This window comes from Cryptomeria japonica, chromosome 6, assembly GCF_030272615.1.
Source record: "Cryptomeria japonica chromosome 6, Sugi_1.0, whole genome shotgun sequence".
NCBI classification, from domain to species: domain Eukaryota; kingdom Viridiplantae; phylum Streptophyta; class Pinopsida; order Cupressales; family Cupressaceae; genus Cryptomeria; species Cryptomeria japonica.
The window spans coordinates 335,888,732-335,899,118 of NC_081410.1; positions in this window are offsets into that span (position 1 = coordinate 335,888,732).

The window sequence follows — 10,387 nt, forward strand, 5'->3', positions numbered from 1 at the left end:
AATTGTATGTAGAGTGCTTTGATGTGTATTCTTAATCATGTGTTTTATATTATATGAGGTTATTTGGAATTACTAATGTGTAATTGAGATGCATAGGAAAATTATCCATGTGACCATGGAAACATTACGGAGAACCAAACCTAGACCTATGTATGTTCGTAAAACCAGGGTTTGTCTATTTGGAGAGACAACACCCCATATGTATCGTATTTTATTTGTGAAAGTAAATATTGCATGTGTGTTAAATTGAATTTATTAATTTGTGTAAATCGAACAAGAGACAAATTTCATGTGTAATTTTGTAAAAGTATTTTTATTGTGTCACTTGACACATGTGTTGATTTATGTCTTGATTTTTGAATTGTCTCTTGGAGGGAGTTGTTTTAACCATAGCTTTTTCAAATAATTAATGTGGTTCTATATTTTCCTTGGGTAGAGAATCTTTGGGGTGGTCAACTTAGGTTTGACCCGAAAATTAACTTCAGATGGGTTTAATAAGGGTTAAATGGACTCCTAGGGGTAGTTTAAAGGTGTTTCCTAAAGCCCATAAGGTATACCTAAGGGTTAGGAGTAATTTTCGGCATGTGAAAACTCCCATGTGAGTGTTTAATCATCCCAAAAAGTGAGTTTTCTAAGATGTGCGAAAATTGAACTTAGAAGGCATCATCTAGGTTAGTTAACTTTCCTTTTTGATGAGAGATCTCTTTTGATCTTTTTCTGACTTTTCCTTTTTCAATTTTAGAAACCTGTGAGAACTTTCACTGAGGTCTTCTTAGGCAAGAATGAGATATTTTGTGGGTAATCACCCACTCTCCATTTTTGGAGACAAGGAATTTTGAAAAGAAAAAGATTTGGTTTAGGAATTTGGGAAGTGTAGAGAAGTGAGGAATTATGGAATTGGGCTGCTCATCCTCAACTAGATCTAGCATACTTCTAGGTAGATTGAAGGTTGGTCTAAATCTTTCTTGTTTGCTTTCATGTTGCATGTTATTTCAGAAAGGTTGTCTGTGTGGAAAAAGTTGTTCCCTTGCATTTTATTTTGTGAAAATTATTACGCATTATGTCTTTAATTTCTTGTATTCATTCTGTGTTTTGGGAGTAACCAAGAACTCCTACTCTTGGGAGAGAGGATGGTCTTGCAGGTGGTAGAAGTTTGACAGCCCTTGAGTGAGAGGCTCTCGTTATGAGAGTGATCTCAAGGGATATTTATGTGACCCTTGCTGCATGGCTTGTTTATGCATTTGGGGGTCATAAGGAGGGAAATAAGGCATAAATGCCTTGGGGGCATAAGGATGTGGGGTTGTTATACTTATGATATATCATTGTTTGCCATGAGGTGGCTTTGTGTTTTACTATACTTGCAGTCTCCTCAGGGTATTTGGTCCACTACCACCCGCATAAAATCATCACATTGTGTGGTGCAGTGTAGCCTTGGTTGGGAATATGTTGTTGTGATTGTGTTCCCTTGCTTGTTGTGTTTGCATGTGTGTAACCTGTCTAGGGCTTGGTTCTCCAAGATCGGGGGTGGCTACTAGTTAGCCTAGGCTGGGAGGTGAGTACTTCATGGTAATAGCCTATGATTTATTTGTAGGTTGTTGAAAGAAAAGAAACAGACAAGTAGAAGTTGCTGGACTTATGTGTTGCAGAAAAAGAATCGGAAATATATTAGTTTATATTTTAAAGTTGCAGTAGTGTGAATGGAAAACTATATGTTGTAGATACTTTGAAAGGAAAATGTATTTATTTTAATTAAAGGTCCTCATTTAATAGAAATGAGAGATTTCATTTGTATTGATGGCTATAATGTATTTTAAATGTACACTAAAGAAATGCATTATTTTTGTTAAGTATTATTTTGTTGCAAAAGAAATATGTTTATCTTGGATTAAGTTCACTATAGTTACTAAAATTATATTGTAGTATGCATGTCAATTTTGAAAAATGAAAATTTATTTTGCATGTTAATTCTGAAAATAAATGTTTAGTCTATTTCCTTATTGCATATCTAGATAAATAAGTTGTTGTTTAGAATCATTAAATTCTATCATATGCTTATTTGCAGAAAAAAAAAAATTAGAGTTAAATAGACTATTTGATTTAAATAATTTCATATTTCTATAGTTGTTGTTTAAACTTATTTACTTCTATTAATTCTAATTATTTGCAGAAAATAAATCTAAGGATTAAGTAAACTATCTGATTTTATTTTTAGCTGCATGACATTTAAAATAAACAGAAATATATACATTGATTTAAATCTGATGACTTTAATGTATATGTTGAAAATGTTTCAAAATAAAAGTATCATCATATATTTACATAAAAAAAATGCCCTAGATTCAATATAAATTAAAATATATTTATATATATATATATATATAAATAAATAAATTTATATACATGTTTAAATGAATTCATTTTTAAAAACATACTTATATATATATATATAGTTTATTATATTTTTAATAAACAAAAATATTAATTAAAATTTTCAAAAAAAAAATTTAAAACAAAAAAAAATTAATACCATGAAAGGGGCTCGGCCCCTGCGGATTTTCCCGCAAGGCGGCCCCCCCTCTGCATTGTGGACGGTGACCCCCAACGACGGCCGCAACTGCCACTGTGGGCCGCAACCCATAGTGGGGAGGCTTCAGCCCCCCTGTGGGCGGCACCTCACAACGGCGACGCTGTCGGGGTTGTGGGTCGTGTTCCACAGCGACGGCCTAGGCCGTCTCTGTGGGCCACAACCCGCAGGCTCAGCAGTGGCTGCCCCTACGGGTAGCCCCCTCCATGGCCGCCATCCCTCCCCTCTTCAACAGAAAACTTTGGCCTCTTGCCTCTCCACTATCATGCATTTGGCCCCCTGTATCATAAGAAAATTCGAAACCCTAACCCGGTTGGGGTTAGGGTATTCGAAAAGTAAAGAAATAAATAAGGAATGAAAGGAATAAAAATGACTTTATTATTATAATAATAAAGTTAGGGTTTGCATGGATAACTTTTAATAAAAGGAAAACATATTTATTTATAAATATATATTTATATGTATATATATTTACATATATATATATATATATAGATATATATATATATATATATATATATATATATAGATATATATATATATATATATATATAGAGCTTAAAATATGAAGGGATAGGGCAAACTTTAGATTAAATATTTTATTAAGTGTTTTTAATCTATATATATGTTTATAATAAACATATGGGAAAATATATGATTTTTGATAAACATAAGGGTATATTTTAAATGATATTTAATATTTTATTATTATTTTTGTAGTTTAATCTGATTTAGTTTTTGGAGATTAAACCTTATAGGATGATTTTTCGTTATGAATTTAATTGACCCTATGTAAATTTAGTGTAATCATATTTTAATTATTATTAAAATAGATTTTAGTCATTATGAACTAAGTGCTAGGACTAATTTATTTAGTTCCTTAAAAAATTTAAAAAAAAACAATTAATGGTTATTGGAGATTAATTTTTTCTACGTCATTTAATTGACTAAATTAATTTATTGATTAAAGATTGATGAGATAATAAATAATCATTTTTGTATTCTGCATTTAAGTTAAATATTATTTTCACTTACTTGAGTTAGTGGTTAGAGTTAACTCACACATAGTTAAGGCAAACATGCTAGTGCATTTCATTTTAGCAAATTTAATGTTATTAAGTTGTGATTTTAAAAAAAAAATTATCCCGTTCGTGCCCAAAAGTTTGGGCATGACATCATACATATATGAGTCATATTACAATCCACCAAGTTGGCTTAAAAAAGATTTTACAATTAACTACAAAATATATTTATACAAAATTCTTGTCGCCCAGGGTGTCGGTAATCTTTCTTTTGGTGCCGGTGATTTGTATGTCGGTGTAGAGTCTGTCGGTGCCGGTGCCTGTGTCTGCCTGCCGATATCACATGATTGTAAGGTTGTCATCAATGACAATACCTTCAATCACCTACAATTTCTCATTGGAGTGTGCATTTGCCAACAATCTCCCCCTTTGGCATTGATGGCAACACTCATGAGAAAAATCAAAAAGTGCCCAAAAATGATGTCCAAAAATAATTTCTTACCAAAATCGTGTTGTCAAAAATCCATGCTCCCCTTGAGCTGATGATGTCCTATTTTGGTCATTTTTCTCATCTCACTACTCCCCCTTTGAAATCAATGACAAAGGTTGTCATTTGCCGTTAGTGGAGTGTGTTTCCTGCCTAGATCCTTGTATCCTATGGGTTACAATCTGAAAGAGTTATGCTAATACCAAATTTAGACTCTTAGTGAACTTTTCACTATCTTTCAGTGCAGCCTCTATTCTCTGAATAGTACCGGTGAGGTGATGCATTTGTTCCTCTAATGTCTTTAGTCCTTGAACAAGTGCCTCAGAGATCTCTTTACTCAAAGAGATGAGGTACTTCAATTTGGGTCTTAGTTTGCATTTAAGGTCTTTTGCCTTCCCTTTTATTTTGTCTTTCTCGTTTTCAAATTTCTCAAGTTTTTCTTCAAGATTGTGTATCTTCTTCTCTGTAACTAATAATGGTTCAGATGAACCGATGAGGTTATCAACTATATTGTCAATCTCCTTTTGTACCTTACTTATTTCCTTGTCTATATCTGTTGTCAGAACATTTGTCTTGCATGTATCTCTATAGAGTTCCTTAAACTCCATTATTGTTTTTTTAAGTGTCGGTAAAAGGGTGTCAATATGTCCCATGCACTTCTTTAATGTTTCATCAAAGAATTTCTCTTTCTCTTTATTCATTTTCTCCTTAACCGTGTCCTCATTTATTTGATCAACTGTCAAAATGTTGCCGGTGATGTATTTAGACAATGTGTCTAGTTGACCTAAAGAATCTTTATTATCCACAATGCAATTGGGTGCTATCAATTTAAGAATGGGGATTGTATCATCAATAGCCTTATAGGCTTGTGCATTACACTCTGTGATTTTCTTTATTGAGTCCAATAAGACCTCTGTTACATTTGTAGGCCAGAATTCTGTTGTAGAAGTACCAGATGTTTGTCCAACTATTTTTACAATTTCCATGCTGTCAGTTGTAGTAATAACCTTGCTTTCCTCTTTCTCAGGAGGATATGTTTGGCTATGCATTTCTATTAGCAAAGGTTTTGGTTTTTCAGTTTTTACCAATGACACTGTCTCAATTTGAACTTGTACATCAACTTGTTTATGTTCTAGTGCCTCAGATGGTTTCTCTGAGCTCTCAACTGCCAGTTTCTTAGATGTAGTCTCTAAATGTACTTCCAGTTTCTGTGTGTTTGCCTCTGCACTATTCATTCCCAGTTTCTCTGATTGTTTCTCAATAGAGCCCTCTGTCGGTGTCTCTGTCTCTGTGCTAACATTAATTTCCACATCTGTAGTTGGTGTCTCAGTAGCAACATCTTTCTTCTTATCCTCAGTGGTTTGTTTATCTACCACAATATTCACCTCTTGTGTATCAATATTCATGGTATACAAAATTCCAGACTTAGGATTTGTATCCTCTAGAGGAGTCTCCATACTCTCTATAGTGGGTTGTGTGTCAACTGTTTCTTCCGGTGGAGTATCAGAAAGAGGTGGGGGTAAGTTATCAGTTATCTTAAGGTTTGGAGGTCCACCTACCTTACCTTTCCCCTTATCCCTATCCTTTTGATATACTCTGATAATCTTGGGTCTTTTGAGTTCTTCCCGTTTATCCTTTTCAACAAAGAATATGTCTTATTGATCCGCAGTCTCTTCTAAAATTTCATTCATTCTCCCTACCATCAGTGCTACATGTCGGTGACCGGTTGAGAATATAATATGGTTGGCCTCACTGATTAATTGATCAATTTCTTTTGGTGAGTTCACTGGGTGGCCTGCAAGTAATTTCTCAATTTTTATTTTCTTATCCAGCTCAACAATAGCTACCCTTCTAGCTTCAAGTCTTCTATAAAGATCAATGGGTATTTCATCAACAATTTCCATCAGAAATTTCTTGTAAATATCCAAGTGTAAAATTACACTATTTTCTATGCTCTCTCTGTCATCAGCAGAAAGTGTATTGTATAGTTTGCTAATATTCGTCAACTTTCCATCCTCTGTTATTTCACTATGGAGCTTATCTAGTGGAGAAATGTCTTGTTTTACCTTTTTCTTCTTAGGAGTCAACTTCTTTACTGGAGGGCTCATTGCTTGTTGCTTTTGTCTGGTTCTCTTGGGTGTGGGTGAGGGTGCCAGTGAGGGTTTTCTTTTCCTTTCCACCCTTTTGAATACCGTCGGTATATCACTCTCAAAAGAAGTTCCAACCGGTGAAAGATGAGCTTCCGATTGAAGTCCTTCCAGCTCACTTTCCTTAATACCAATTTGTTTCAAAACATCTTCCTTAATTGCCTTTGCCTGTTGGGTTCCCTTCACAGTTTCTTCAACTTTCTTAACCCTTTTTCTTTACTGAATTCCACTTTCAATTGTTTCTGCATTTCCAAATAATTTCTCAGTGGGTTCCTTTGGTGCTTCAAGGAGGGATTTTGCATAAGTTTCTATGATGTTATCATCTATTTCATAGCCCATTTCAGTTACCCAGATAGTTCTAGGGACAACTGCCTCCATCCAGATTTCATCTTTCTTAATTACAAAACATATTTCCTTTTGATATTTATCCACAATTGCCTATGACAGTCTTGTTCTAGTCTTCATTCAAGCTTTTAGTGCCTGAAAAATGTTCATTTATGTTTTTCTCCCTATTATCTCCCATGTTGTTTAGTGTATCCAAAAGTTGCTTTCCTACCGGTATGTCAAAACCAAAATCTCTCCTACCAATACCGGGTACTTTCTTAGTAATATACAACATTAAACATACAAGTAAATTTCTAAATCTAAAGGTTCCTTTCTTATCTCCCTTTATCTTCTTCAGATTGTCTATTAATTCATCTTTGAGCCATTCACACACATCTATTCTAGCATTGTTGTTAACCATATCATATGCACTTTTGATACATAGGCTTGATACTGAGTTTAACCTATTTGCATGTGTAGCCTTGTAGCCTAAAATCATACTGACAAATCTGACATTGATATCCTTCACATCATTTACCCTTAGAGATCCTTTGTCAAATGTTTCACCAATTAGGTCCATTACTGTGTCATTAGAGACCTTTTTAGTTCTGTCAGGCCTGCTACTAGTGGAAGGTAACCTTGTTACTGCCTTTACTGCTTCTTTGGTGATCTTATGAATTGAATCCAACCAAAAGAATTCACCATGAACTCTGCTTAGCACAATCCTTATAACATCCTTGGGAAAATCTGGGACACTAAGGATTTCAGTAAAATCTAGGGTTTCCACTATCTTATGTTCCGGTTTGATATTTCTAGATTCATCACAAATCACAGTCTGATACATGTTCTTGATTTCATCATCTGCTAATTCCTCTATATGACAATGTATGTATATCCTAGGGTCTTCAACATATACTACTCCCTTAGGAATTTGAGAAAATGCAACTAGGGTATCATCTTTCTTTTCTATTTTGGGAACAAGTTTGAATGCAGGTCTAGGGCACTTGATAGCTTCAATCACAGTAGGGTTTGCAATAAATTCAGGAGTGGATGAGGAACCCATAGTTATAAATACCTCAATCTATCTTTAGGATGAGTGCTTGGATGAATTGCTTCACTTCTTCGCTAAGGATGCCTTCACTCAAAAAATTTCGCGCTCTCAAAGATTTGAATGCTCGGTGAATAAAAAAGGAGCCAAAACACTTACTTTATAATGTTATTTTCTCCAACTACCACATTTAATGCTTGCCGGTTAAGTCACAACTCTTTTGGTAAAGAAGTAATTTCAACTTCTCACCATCAACCGAGGGTATGTTAGCCTATTTTTTCAGTTTGTTGCTAAACCCCCAAAGGATTTTCCTTCAGTTAGATGAAGAGTCTCCTGCTGGTGGAGTGTTACTCTGTTCTACTAGTGGAGGATTATTCCCATCAACCTTTTGATCCATTGTTTTGAAAATTCTTGCTTTACCTCTTCAACCTTTTCTTTACCTTTCAAACTAGGACCTTTGTTATTTGCCATTGAAGTCTTGCTTCTACAAAATTTTGCAATATGTCCAATTTTGTTACAAGAATAACAAGTCACATTATTTTTCTGAATAGCTTTACCATATCCTATGTCGGTATGTGTTCTACATTGATTAGATAAGTGTCCAAATCTTCTACAAACATAACATCTTACATTCATTCTGCAGTTTTCTAAATTATGACCAATTTTGTTGCATTTAGAACATTGACTGATGGGTGTATTAGTGTTCTGATAATTTCTAGATCTACACTGATTTGCTCTATGACCATACTTTTTATAGTTAAAGCATTTCCCATTAAATTTGTAAGCATTAGGTTGTCTTACTGATTTACTATGATCATGATTGTTTGCAATACCAGAGCTTTCACCAATTTCAAATCCAAGGCCATTTGTATCACCATTAGGTTTCTGATTCTTTAGCATGTCAACAAGTTCTTCTAAACTTTTCTTGAATTTCTCCTTGTGTTGATTTGCAGCAGCCAGTTCACTCTCCAAGACTCCTTTTTGTCTCATGAGTTCAGTTCTATCATTTTGTGTATGCATCAAATCTATCTTCAACATATCATTTTCATGACTGAGTCTTGTGTTTTCATTTCTAGCATCATTTAGTCTTCTACCCAAATCATCTTCATTCTTCTTTCTATCTTCAATTTCTTTACAAAATCTCATAGTCATATCTTGCATCTCATTCTTCATTGTACTATTCTCTTATCTTAGTTTGTTTACTAGATCATTAAGAGTTTCCTCTTCACCCTCATCATTCTGCATCTTTTCACAAAGTTCTCTTCTTTTATTCCTTGCTATAGTGGCATTTTCTTGAAGTCCTTGAATGATATCCTATGCAGCCTTCAGATCATCCTCAAGTTTGATATTCTTTACTTTTTCTGCATCATAATTTGAAAGAGTTGTTTCCATTTGCTTTCTCAAATTTTCCATCTCTACCAACGTCAAGATCTTCCTCAAGCTATTAGCCTTTTGAAAATAGAGGACCAGGCTCTGATGCCAATTGTTAGGATTCCCAAAGATACTAAGAGGGGGGGTGAATTAGTATCTGACCGATATAATAATTTTCTTAATTTATAACATGAAAACCATATCAAAACTGTGTATCGGTAAACCAAAAATAATGCAATAAATAAGAATAGCAACCACAACATAAGAGACACACCATAACACAATATTTTAATGAGGAAACCCGGTGTGGGAAAAAACTTGGTGGGATTTGTGACCCACAATATTCGCTTACTAGCCAATAAGAGAATATTACTGTTTACAATAGGGCCCTACACATGTAGGAAGGCCAAGTGCCTAGAGCTCACTGCTCAATTACAAAGAAGTCACACTGACTTACAAATGGATTATACAAATCCAATGTCTTGTACTGCTTCAGATCAGCATCTACTATGCTAGATTTAGTACCGGTTTAAGCTCTACTACATACATAAACCCTTATCATATATCTGCCTTACAATTCGCATATTAGGTCTGCATTAATCCTTCCATCTCTCTATCTTTTAAATGATCTACAATGATCTCATACATATATGAGTCATATTACAATCTACTAGGTCGGCTTACAAAAGATTTTACAATTAATTACAAAATATATTTATACAAAATTCTTGTTGGCCAGGGTGCCGGTAATCTTTCTTTTGGTGTCGATGATCTACATGCCAGTGTAGAGTCTGTCGGTGTCAGTGCCTATGTCTGCCTATCGGTATCATATTATTGTAAGGTTGCCATCAATGAAAATACTTTCAATCACCTACAATTTCTCATTGGAGTGTGCATTTGCCAACAGATAGAGTGAACAGAAAGCTATGGCTAGGCTAGAGTAAGTATGTGAATTTAGTGTTACAAAGGTTCAACATGCACGATTGTATACCATTGGGTGTTCCTTTTATAGTTGGAACAAAATTATCTACTGTAGATTGTCCTACATCCCCATCAAAGATGGAAGACATGAGAAGAGTTCCTTAGCAAAGTGCAATTTGAAGTTTGATGTATGGTATGGTCTGTACTAGCCAGACATTGCCCAAGAAGTGGGAGTTTTGTCCAGATATATGTCTAATCCTGGTAGAGTTCATTAGGATGTAGTCAAAAGAGTCTTTAGATATTTGAAGGGTACCTCAAAGTATTCTTTGTGTTATCATGGTAATTCAGTTGGAGACGTGATTTCCCTTGATATTCATGGTTATGTGGATTCAGACTGGGTAGGTGATATTGATAGCAAAAGATCCACCAGTGCTTATGTGTTTACTTTATTTGGTGGTACAATTAGTTGGATGAGTAAGCGAC